We start from the raw sequence: 13,335 nt of genomic DNA on the forward strand, positions 1-13,335 counted from the left end.
ACCTTGAACCTCACCCGGAAGACAACTGGAAGCCAATGCAGCTCGCGGAGCAGAGGTGTAACATGGGAGTATCGGGAAACTCCCAGCACAACTCTCGCGGCTGCATTCTCTACCAGTTGGAGCCTCCGAGTGGTCTTCAAGGGCAGCCCCATGTAGAGAACGTTGCAGTAGTCCAGACGAGAGGTCACGAGAGCATGAGTGACCGTACGTAAGGCATCCCGGTCTAAATAGGGCCGCAACTGGCACACCAGGCGAATCTGGGCGAAGGCCCCCCTAGTCACAGCAACTATATGGTCTTCTAAAGAAAGCTGTGAATCTAGGAGGACTCCCAAGTTGCGAGCCCTATCTACGGGGGGTAATAACTCACCCCCCATAGAAAGAGATGGAATATCCTGAATATCCCGAGATACCGGTACGCACAGCCACTCAGTCTTGTCAGGGTTGAGTCGAAGCCTGTTCCTCCCCATCCAGACCCGAACCGCCTCCAGGCAGCGGGACATCACGTTGAGGGCATCACTGGGGTGGTTTGGGGTCGAAATAAAAAGCTGGGTATCATCAGCATACTGATGATACCCAACTTCAAAACCACGAATGATCTCACCCAGTGGTTTCATGTAGATGTAGAACAGGAGAGGCGAGAGGACCGACCCCTGAGGGACTCCACAAGCGAGAGGCCTCGAGGTCGACCTCTGCCCCCCTGCCAACACCGACTGCGAGCGTCCCAGGAGATAGGAGGAGAAGCACTGAAGAACCGTGTCTCCCACTCCCAATCCCCTGAGACGCCGCAGCAAGATACCATGGTCGATGGTATCAAAAGCCGCTGAGAGGTCTAATAGGACTAGGACAGAGGAATATCCCATGTCCCGGGCCCTCCAGAGATCATGCACCAGAGCGACCAATGCCGTCTCCGTGCTGTACCCGGGCCTGAAGCCCGATTGGTACGGGTCTAGATAATCCGCTTCATCCAGAACCAGAGGGAGCTGGTGCGCCACCACGCTCTCAACAACCTTCGCAAGAAAGCGAAGGTTGGAGACCGGATGAAAGTTATTTAACACAGCTGGGTCCAAGGCAGGCTTCTTGAGAAGGGGTCTCACCACCTCCTCCTTCAAGGCGGCGGGGAAACTACCCTCACTCAAACATGCAGATATAACCGCCTGGAACCAGCCCCGTGTCCCCTCCCTAGCTGCATAGACCAGCCAGGAAGGGCACGGATCCAATAAACATGTGGTGGAGCTCAGCCTCCCCATAATCCTGTCCACTTCCTCCGGTGTCACAGGATCAAACTCATCCCAGATAACATCGACAAGACCACCCGTGTCCCTATCGTCAGACTCCTCCCAGTCAGTCCAAACCGGTCCGAATCCGAGCGATTTTGCCCGACAGATGTTGACTAAACTCCTCGGTACGACCCTGCAAGGGTTCCTCCCTCACCTCCTGATTAAGGAGGGAGCGGGTCACCCTAAACAGGGTGGCCGGGCGATTATCTGCGGACGCGATAAGGGTAGCGAAGTGGTTAGACCTCGCCACCCTTATCGCTGCGAGATAAGACCTAATACAGGTTCTTAGTCACAATCGGTCAGATTCGGATCGGCTGGACCTCCAACGGCTCTCTAGCTCTCCGACGCTTCATCTCCCGGAGCTCCATGCAAAACCATGGAGCCCGCTGGGATCTGCACCGGGTCAGGGGCCGCAAGGGTACAACTCGGTCAAGTGCCTCCGTGGCTGCCCTTTCCCAGGCTTCCACTAAGGCATCCGCCGAGCTGTGAGCAAAGGAGGCAGGTGGGGACCCCAGTGCTGCCTGGAACCTTTCGGGGTCCAATAAGCGCCTGGGGCGGAACCATCTAGTTGGCTCAACACACCCACGGTGGGGAGTGGCAAAACGGAAGACCAGCTGCAGGAGATGATGATCGGTCCATGACAGGGGCAAAACAATTGGGGAGCCTCCACCAAGATCATCTAACCACCGTCCAGATAGAAAAACCAAATCAAGGGTGTGGCCTCCCACATGAGTTGGCCCATTTATTACTTGCGTCAGGTCCATGGCCGTCATGGAAGCCATGAACTCCCGAGCTAACTCAGATGATCCTCCCAGGGATGGTAGATTGAAGTCACCCAAAACCATGAGTTTGGTGAACTCAATCACCAGCCCCGAGAGGATATCGAGAAGCTCAGGCAGGGCTGCTGCTGCGCGACTAGGTGAAAGGTACACCAGCAGCAAGCCCAACTGCGCCCTAGGACCACAACTCAGTAAGAGAGATTCACACCCGACTATCTGGAGAACGGTGGCCTCCTGCGGACATAAGGTCTCCCTCATAACCACAGCCACTCCCCCACCCCTACCCTGAGTCCGAGGCCGGTGTAGCACCCGGAAGCCTGGTGGGCAAAGATCAACCAGGGGGATACCACCCTCTGGGCCCAACCAGGTCTCCGTGATGCAAGCCAGGTCCGCATGCTCACCATCAACCACCCTCACCCTCGACCTTATAAAGAGAGCTAGCTGACTACATCCTAACGTAACAGACAGTAACAGCAAAGTGAAAGACAATAAAGAATAACTGTGAGAACTTTTTCTAGACATGCGCACTAAACAGTCTGAAACCATAACATAACTGGTCATATGGGATTCACTATGGTTACCAGCTAAGTTATTACCACAGGTGGAAAAAACAGGGGAAATGTACAGTTAGAAATGAACTTTTCTGACGAACAAAAAAAACGTGCAGTGACATTCCCCTTCTTTCGTCAGCAAAGTGAAGACTCAAGTAAGGCACATCTTCTCACGCAGATACTCATGCTCAGCTGTAGGTAGTGATTTGTTCAGCATATCAGCAATTTGATCACGTGTAGGCACATACTGTAATGTCACAAAACCTTGTTTAACCAGTTGTCTTATGTTTTGATATCGGATGTCAATGTGTCTGGACCTTGAACCTGTAAAACGTGTTTCAGAAATATAAACCACAGATTCATTATCTTCCATAACAGTGATCGGTCGAATCGGATGTGTCCAGATATCTGTGACTAAAGCATCAAACCAGGTTAAAGAATTGCATGCATCAGACACACAAGCATACTCAGCTTCTGTAGAGGAACAAGAAACAAAATTCTGTTTACGCACATGCCAGTAAACAGGACATCCATTTAAGAACATCATGTAACCTGAAGTACTTTTCCGTGACTTCTTATCACTCGCCCAATCTGAATCTGCGTAACAACACAACTCTGCATAGTCAGTATGTGTTGGTTCCAACAACAACTTCATGTCTTTGGTGTGTTTTAGATACCTCAATAACTTCTTAACACATGTCCAATGAAACTATTTTGCCTTGCCTACATGTCGTGATAGGAGATTAACACTAAGTGCAATGTCGGGTCTAGTCCAACTACTAATATACAGCAGCGACCCAATGACTGAGCGATATAGTGTTTGATCTTCGAACTCAGGACTTGGTTCATGTGCCAAATTGTGAAAATCGGTTTGCATGGGTATACTCACAGGCTTAGCGTCCTCCATGTTGCAGTGATGTAACAGTTGTTCAATCTTATCTTCTTGTGTGAGGCTAAACCCCTTCTGAGTTTTGGTAATTTGAACACCTAAATAAGTGTTAATACATCCTAAAGACTTCAATGTGAAAAACCTTTGTAAAGTTTTAGCAAAAACCTCACTGATCTGCTTATTTGGACCAATATAAACAATATCATCGAAATAAACAAGAATTATCTCATACCTATTACCGGATCTTTTAGTAAACACGCATTCATCTGTTTCGGACTTAATAAAGCCCATTGTCAGAAAAACATAAGTACCACATTAAACCAGACTATTTCAGACCATAAAGACTTTTGTGTAGAAACCAGGTATCCCCTTCTTGCTGTCGGAAACCTGGAGGACCTTTCACATAAATTTCTTCATCAAGATCAGCGTGTAGATAAGCCGTTTCAACATCGAAGTGGAAAACCTCTAGGCCAAGAATAGTTGCAGTGGCTAAAGCAATTTTCACACTCTCAGTCCGCACTGTGGGTGAGTATGTATTTGTATAGTCTTCAGGATAACGTTGAGCGAAACCCTGGGCTACGAGTCTGGCCTTGTACAACGACTCACCATTCGGCTTCTTTTTGATCCTGTAGACCCATCGAGTACCAATAACTTTCTTGTTTGCTGGAGGGCTTGCAGGCGTAAACACTTGAAGTTTCTTTAGACTGTCCATTTCAGCCTGCATTGCCTCAAACCATTTATCTTGCTCTGATTCAGGAAGATGTTTGATCTGTGTGAACTTCTCAGGTGGAAGTGTAACATTACAAATCAAAGGTACAGGTGTTTTTGTTACTTGCCACGAATAACGTTTTGGAGGGATTCCCTTTGTGGTCCTCTTGGAACGTCTCGGAACAACCGTCCATTCTTCTTCCGTGTCGTCCTCGTCTTCATCATTGTCGCCAGCGGCAGCATCGGCAGCTTGCGAAGACGGAACAGTAGGTTGAGAAGAACTCGTGGAAGGAACATTATCCTGTGAATCTTGATCGTCAGGTTGCATGGCATCAGCAGCATCATCTCCAGGAAAATAAACTCCAGGATCGTTAGAATGAATCGTTAGAATGAATCCTGGACCAGTCAGCATCTACCTCTGAGTCCTCAGGGAGAAGGGCGGTATATAAATATTATTAAATTAAATTAAATTAAATTAAAATTAAATTAAAAGTAGCAGATTGTGAAACCACAATAACATGATGAGAGTCAATGTATTTGCTCCATTTTGAATTATCGTCAATACCCATAAATCTCATCCTTTTTGCTGCAAGACCCCCTTTCTTTCTTTGGGCTAAAGGAATATTCACCATAGCGTATGAACCAAAAATATGGAGATGTGAGAGATCAGGCTTGTGTCCATATAACATGAAATAAGGGGTCTGATTTATCACACTACTCCAAGTACGGTTGATGATATGGTTAGCATATTTGATAGCTTCACCCCAGTATGGAAGACCAAGGTTGGCATCTTCAAGAAGGCAACGCATCATGGTTTGCAAAACCCCATTTCTGCGTTCTGCCACACTATTTTCAGCTGGAGTATAAGGAGCAGATGTCTGATGTACTATCCCATTCTCACACATCCAGTATTGGAAACGCTGAGACATGAATTCAGCACCACGATCACTCTGGGTTCTGGCAATGTTGACCTCGAATTGGGTATAGACAAGACTAGCAAAGTCTTTAAAGATCTGAAAGGTCTCAGATTTTTCTTTCATAGGATATACATATCCATATCTAGAATAATTATCAACGATTGTCAAGAAATATCTTTTACCACCAAGGGTTGGTGCAAAAGGACCCACTATGTCAGTGTGTACCAAATCAAAAATGCGTGTTGACAGACATGTAGCGCGTTTTGGAATTGCTGCTGCTTTGGATTTGGCTTTCTTGCAGACAGCACAGTCCAAGAACATCTTACACCCCTTTAGATCCAAACCTCTTGCGAACTCTGGCATCTTCTTCAGAATACAGAAACTGGCATGACCCAATCTTCTATGCCACTTATGGATACACCTGGAATGCAAAGATTTACCTGTTAGTGAATTCTCAACATTAGCATTTTTATTAGGAACCTCAGGCTTGCTGTGAGCAACCTGTGTCTTTTTTGTATTTTTATTATCTTTAGGAACCTTTGGAGTAGCAACAGGATCTCTCTCTGGTACGTCTCTCTCTGGGCCTGTGCTTTTTGGAACGTGTATACTTGCCTGCTCTTGCTGCTTAGACTTTGGTTTTATGTAATAAACACCACCAATCACCATGGTTTCAGCAACTATATCTCCATCTTTGACTATATAACTTGCTTTTTCAAGATGATGGACCTGAAAATGAGAAAACCTAGACAAATGACTCTGACTAAGCAAATTACTACTGGCAGACGGAACGTAGTAAACATCTGGAATGAGAGCACCGAGCTCTTCAATATAAACAGTTCCTTTTCCCATGACCTGAACAGGATGATTTGAAAAAGAGTAAAGTTCACGAAGTTCAGGTTCAGGCTCGTGCATCTCTGTGTAAAGCTCTTTTCTGTAGGTGACATGTAATGCTGCTCCACTGTCCAAAGTCCAAAGAAGTCGTCTGTCGTACTCTGGTTGAGACTGTGGATCGTTGGTCACAACCAATGTGACAAGTGGAACTTGTGGATCACGCCTGGAACCACGACCACGACCTTGTTGTCTGCCTCTACCTCTGTTCTGTACCAGCCTGCTACCGGCCCTGCAGAAAAGGCAACCCCTTTATAAACGGCAAGAGTCTGGAATGACGTCTGCCAAATTTATTACCACAAAAAACAAACAAGACACGAACCAAGATACAGGAGCTTTGAAACACTATCTGAGCGGTTGCTTTCAGCAAACCAGCCCTCCCCACACATTCCCTTTATAAAGAGTTCAGGGCGTGGCCTCTCTTTGCCTCCTTCTGAGAAGCCCCACAGCCTTCCTCTGTTTACTCCTACTTGACTGCCTCCTGCGTCGGGCGTCCTTGAACAGGGCCAGCTGTGGGTCATCTTCATCCACACTGTCAGGCTCACACAGCTGGGTCTCCATGGTGACCAAGTGGGAGGGGCCTGCCTGAGGGCTATCATAAGCAAGATCTTCAACCCCCTCAGCAAGGTCTTCAACACCCCCCTCCTCCTCTGAGTCGTCCGACCCAACTGCCGAACCCACAGGCTGACCCTGAATCACAACAACCTCTGCCTCCTCTGGAATCTGTTCCTCTGGGCTGGTATGTGACGGGTGCTGCAACTCGTTGGGGACAATTCCGGGTGGCATGTCCCACACGATTGCAGATGTAGCATCTTGGCATCCTTGGAACGTAGGCCCTTCCACGGAAGGCACGCCTCGCTGGAGCTCCTGATGCAGGTGGTTCCCTTAAATGTGGCGCAGCTTGCATAAGTGCCTCTTCTTCGGTTAAAATTCTGCATACATGATCCACTGTGCGTTGAGCAATAGGCACTTGATTAATCTTGGAAATAGCATCTTTCCACTCATGATTCAAAGAATTGATGATAATGCTGATCATTTGAAAATCATCAATAGGATAGCCTTTTTCACCCAGTTCTTTTCTAATACCTTTCATTTTAGTCAAATGTGCTCCAATATGTTCACCAGGTTTTAATCTGGAACCATGGAACTCAGACAAAAGTAAACATGTAGACTCAATTGATGTAGGCCGATAACATGTCTCTAACTGAGTCCAAATTTGTTGGGCAGTTGCATCTTGTGAAAATGTGAGCTGCAATTCAGTGTCCATTGACATCAATAATGTTGTGCATGCTCTATTATCCAAGTCCGATATGTCAGGAGTCCATGGCTGGGCAGGAGGATTAAACACCATCATGTGAGTACCTTCTCTGCGTAGCAAAAGTCCAACCTCACTGACCCATGCCCTGTAATTCTGTCCTGACTTCTTTAATTTTGAGTCACCAGCCAGTGGTACAATAGAAGGTGTTTGATGAGGAATATACAATTGAGGTACTGGCTGTGCAGGTTGTGCTATCCGACCATAACCTGCAGGGGGCCTCAGTGGCGTTTGTGCCTGTGCCTGGACATGTGGCAGTTGCATTGAAGCTGCTGGTAGTATCGGTGCTCGCTGTGACTGTCTTTGAGCTGCTATTCCACCCTGGCCAGCAGGAGGCACTGGTGTTGGGGCTGGTGCAGTAGCATAACCTGCAGATGACACTAGCCTTTGCATATAAGAACCTGGTGGCAATTGCGTGTGGGTTAAATATGGCTGTGCTCTGCCAGGTAGAGGGACTTGCATAGAAGCAATATTAACAGGAGAAGCAATAGGAATCCTAGCACCATCAGGGGCTGGAGCCTCAGATAACGGCAGAAATCTTTGTTCTGATTCAGGGTCAGCCTGTGGGTTCGGCAGTTGGGTCGGATGACTCAGAGGAGGAGGAGGGGGTTGTTGAAGACCTTGCTGAGGGGGTTGAAGATCTTGCTGATGAGAGCCCTCAGCCAGGCCCCTCCCACTTGGTCACCACGGAGACCCAGCTGTGTGAGCCTGACAGCGTGGATGAAGATGACCCACAGCTGGCCCTGTTCAAGGACGCCCGACGCAGGAGGCAGTCAATTAGGAGTAAACAGAGGAAGGCAATGGGGCTTCTCGGAAGGAGGCAGAGAGAAGCCACGCCCTGAACTCTACATAAGGGGAATGTGTGGGGAGGGCTGGTTTGCTGAAGGCAACCGCTTGGATAGTTTGTGTTTCTTAAAGCTCCTGTCTTGTTTGTTTTTGTAGCTATAAATTTGGCAGGCATAATTCCAGCCTCTTGCCGTTTGTAAAGGGGTTGTCCCTGCCTTTTCTGCAGGGCCGGTAGCAGGCTGGTACAGAACAGTTTGCCTTCAGCCTCCCACCCCTTACTAATATTATGGAGCAGCTACGTGCTGAGAATGCCCAGCTCACCCAGCAACTCACTTTGCTGGCAGCTCAGGTGGCTCAACTGCAAGCTCAGGTTCATGCTGCACCCCCACCATCAACCCCACCAAGGAGAAATTGCCAAGTTGCTATGCCGGATAAATTTACTGGCAATCCAGAACTATTTCCTGCTTTCCTGGGACAATGCCAGCTCTTTATCAGCGTGAGAGCAGCTGATTTCCCCACTGACCGGGATAAGGTGGGGTTTGTGTTAAGCCTTTTTTCGGGTGATGCAGCTCGTTGGGGCACGCCTCTGCTGGCTCAACCTAGCCCATTGTTGGACAACTTTGTGGGGTTTTGTGATCATATGCGTCTGATGTATGAGGACCCTATTAAGATGCAGACTGCTACTCGACGCCTGAAAGCTCTGAGGCAGAGTCAACGCCCCCTACAGGGCTATATCAGCGATTTTCGGCTGCTTAGCCAGGATTCCACCTGGAATGAGGCTGCGCTCGTGGATGCCTTCCAGGATGGATTGTCAGAGGAGATGTTGGATGAACTGGCCCGTGTGGATATTCCCTCAGACCTCAATGGGCTGATCCATCTCTGCCTGCGGATCGATGCTCGGTTGCAGCAGCGAAGGAGTCGCCGTGCCACCCCACAGACCCCTGCCGCCCCTGTTGTGCGTGAGCCCCCAGTTCAAAGGGAGGAGCCAATGGAGCTGGGTGCCGCCAGGTCTCGTCTATCGGTGACTGAAATGAACAGAGGACGATCGGGGGGGTTGTGTTTTACTGTGGGGACCCTGGGCATTTGACTGCTTTTTGCCCAAAGAAGCAACAGCGGGCATCAGTGACCGAGTCTGCCCCGAGAAAGTCCCCTACTTTTCTGTCGGGAAACGCCCCGAGCCCGATCTAGACGGTGTGATAGATCGGGCGTCCCACAACAACACTGAGCGACGTCTTTCCGATGCTGCCTGTGGACCTCCACGGCATCTGATTTTGGAGGCACGTCTGATCCTTCCTGGAAAGCCAGAGGGGATTCCAGTCCATGCCTTAATTGACTGTGGGGCCACCACAAATTTTATGGACTCAGCATTTGTGGCCAAATGGGCTGTTCCCCAGTGTCCGGTGGATCCGCCCATGTTAGTGGAGACTATCGATGGTCGAGTACTCCTGTCTGGGCCAATTACGGCCGCCACGCAACCATTATGTATGGCCATCAGTTCCCATGTGGAGGCCATCCAGTTCTATATGACCTCACATCTGCACTTCCCTGTGGTCTTGGGACTGGTGTGGCTCCAGGCGCATGACCCTCAGATCTATTGGTCACAGAACTTGGTCACCTTCCCAAGCTTGCAGTGCATGGACCACTCCCGCCATATCTGTGCCGGCCAGGTGGAGGGTTCCCCAGGGGTTTCCTTGCCTCCTGAACTGTCTGACTTTGCTGATGTGTTCAGCAAGACAGAGGCGGATCAATTACCCCCGCATAGGCCCTATGACTGCCCCATTGATTTAGTCCCTGATGCACCTCTCCCAGTGGGGCGTTTGTACTCTATGTCGGACCCCGAGGTGGCTGCATTGCGGGACTTTCTGGAGAAGAATTTGGCTTGCGGTTTCATCCGGCCCTCGTCCTCGCCAGTGTCTGCACCCGTGCTCTTCGTCAAAAAGAAGTCGGGCGAATTGCGGCTTTGCTGCGATTATAGGAAACTCAACGCCATCACGGTGCACAATCGTTACCCGCTGCCCCACATCCCCGAACTCTTGGAACGACTCCGGGAGACTAAGATCTTCACAAAACTGGACCTGCGTGGAGCTTACAACCTCGTCAGGGTTCGGCCGGGTGATGAGTGGAAGACGGCGTTTGGTACTCGCTATGGACATTTTGAGTACACGGTGATGCCGTTTGGCCTGACCAATGCCCCCGCTGTGTTTCAGCATTTCATGAATGACATTTTCCGGGATTTGTTGGATCAGTTTGTCGTGATCTACTTGGATGACATCCTGATCTACCCGCCGTCGCGTGAGGTGCACCATCAGCATCTCCATCAGGTCCTGCAGTGACTCCGAGAACATCGGCTGTTTGCCAAGTTGGAGAAGTGCCAGTTCTACCGGGTGAGCATCAATTTCCTAGGTCACCGCATTTCTCCTGAGGGCATCGCCATGGAGCCGAGTAAGGTTGAGTCTTTGCAGAGTTGGCAACCCCCGCGTCGCGTGAAGGATGTTCAGCGACTTCTTGGGTTCACCAACTATTACCGAACTTTCATCCCTGGCTTTGCCGCCTTGACAGCCCCCCTCACCCGGATCCTGCAGAAGAAGACTTGGTTCCAGTGGAATGCTCCAGAACAACAGGCTTTCCAGACTTTGAAGGAAGCCTTCATGAAGGAGCCCATCTTGAAGCATCCTGACCCGCAACGGCCGTTTGTTGTGGAGGCGGACGGCTTCGACATTGCCATTGGGGCGGTGTTACTCCAGGCAACGACGCCCAGCGGTACCCTCTTCCCTTGCGCGTACCATTCACGAAAACTGAACCCTTCGGAGCACAATTATACAATCTGGGAGAAGGAGCTGCTGGCCATCAAAGTGGCGTTCGAGGCCTGGAGGCATCATCTGGAGGGAGCGCGGCATCAAATCGAGGTCCGGACGGACCATAAGAATTTGGAAAGCCTGCAGACCGCTCAGAATTTGAACCAATGCCAGATCCGGTGGTCTTTTTTCTTTGTGAGGTTTGACTTCCGGGTTCGATACATACCTAGCGGGCACAATCAAAGAGCGGATGCTCTGTCCAGGAAGCCCGAATACTCCCGAGTGGAAGACAAGCTTCTGTCCAGGACAGTGATCCCTGTCGAGTCTTTTGCTGCGGTGCGGGAGCCAGTTGATATACAGGCTCGGATCCAGGAGGCACAGCAGCAGGAGGTGTGGGTGGCTCAGCGGAAGGAGGAGGTGGGGCCAGATTCTCCTTGGATGGTCACGGATGGACTCTTGTATTATCGTGACCGGCTCTACGTTCCGGGAGGGCCACTCAGGGGACTCATCCTCAGCCAGTGTCACGATAACCCTGCGGCGGGGCATTTTGGCCTATTCAAGACCCTGAACCTGGTCTCCCGTACCTTCTGGTGGCCCCGAGTCCGACACGACGTCCAGTCCTATGTCACTTCCTGCATCCCCTGCAGGCAGGCCAAGTCAGCGACAGGGGCCCCGCCTGGATTACTGCAGCCCTTGCCGACACCCAAAAGACCCTGGGGGGCTGTGTCCATGGACTTTCTGACGGATTTACCCCCATCCTCTGGTTTTACGACAGTGTATGTGGTGGTGGACATGCTGACCAAGATGGCGCACTTCATCCCCTGTCGCGGCTTACCGTCAGCCCTCGCCACTAGTCGTATGTTCATTCAGCAGGTGTTTCGGCTGCACGGCCTCCCTGATAGTCGTCTCTGATAGGGGGGCCCAGTTTACAGCCCGCTTCTGGCAGGAGTTTATGCATGCGTTGGATATCAAGATTTGCCTCTCGTCTGCGCATCATCCTCAAACTGACGGGGGAACCGAGAAGGTCATTGGTATCCTGGAACAATATCTGCGCTGCTGTTGTGATTCAGGGCCAGCCTGTGGGTCCGGCAGCCGGCTCGGATGTCTCGGATGACTCAGATGAGGGGGAGGAGGAGGGTGTTGAAGACGAACTTGCTGATGATGGCTTGGAGGCTTCGCAGAGCCCCCAGCCAGGGCCATCTTCTCAGCTGCGCGAGCCCGAGAGTGCGGAGGATGATGACCCACAGCTGGCCCTGTTCAAGGACGCCCGACGCAGGAGGCAGTCAAGCAGGAACAAGCAGAGAAAGGCTGTGGGACTCCTCGGGAGGAGGCACAGGGAGGCCACGCCCTGAACTCTAAATAAAAGGAGTGTTTGGGGAAGGGCTGGTTGCTGAAAGCAACCGTTCCGTTTGAGGATTCTAGTTCCAGTGTTTTGTTTCTTGATCTGTTGTTTGTGTAATAAATCTTGGCAGACGCTTTCCAGCCTCAGACGCTCTCCAGTCTCTACTGTTTATACAGGGGTTGCCTTTCTGCAAGGCCGGTAGCAGGCTGGTTCAGAACAGTTTGCTTTCAGCCTCCCACCCCTTACTACTAAGATGGAGCAGCTACTTGCCGAGAATGCTCAGCTCACTCAGCAACTCACTTTGCTGGCAGCTCAGGTGGCTCAACTGCAAGCTCAGGTACATGCTGCACCCCCACCCAGGAGGAAATGTCAGATAGCAATGCCGGATAAATTTACTGGCAATCCAGAACTGTTTCCTGCTTTCCTGGGACAATGCCAGCTTTTTATCAGCGTGAGAGCAGCTGATTTCCCCACTGACCGGGATAAGGTGGGATTCGTGTTAAGCCTTCTTTCGGGGGATGCAGCTCGTTGGGGCACGCCTCTGCTGGCACAACCTAGCCCTTTGTTGGATAACTTTGTGGGGTTTTGTGACCATATGCGCTTAATGTACGAGGACCCAATTAAGACGCAGACTGCCACCCGATGCCTGAAAGCTCTGAGGCAGGATCAACGCCCCCTACAGGCCTATATCAGCGATTTCCGGCTGCTTAGCCAGGATTCCGCCTGGAATGAGGCTGCGCTCGTGGATGCCTTCCAGGATGGATTGTCGGAGGAGATGTTGGATGAGCTGGCCCGCGTGGACATTCCCTCAGACCTGAATGGGCTGATCCATCTTTGCCTGCGGATCGATGCCCGGCTGCAGCAGCGAAAGAGTCGCCGTGCCACCCCACAGACCCCTGCCGCCCCTGTTGTGCGTGAGCCCCCAGTCCAAAGGGAGGAGCCGATGGAGCTGGGTGCCGCCAGGTCTCGTCTATCGGTGACGGAAAATGACAGACGACGATCGGGGGGGTTGTGTTTTTACTGTGGGGACCCTGGACATTTGGCTGCTTCTTGCCCAAAGAAGCGTCAGCGGGCATCAGTGACCAAGC

The sequence above is a fragment of the Vipera ursinii genome (genome assembly GCF_947247035.1).
Source record: "Vipera ursinii genome assembly, chromosome: W".
Taxonomy (NCBI): domain Eukaryota; kingdom Metazoa; phylum Chordata; class Lepidosauria; order Squamata; family Viperidae; genus Vipera; species Vipera ursinii.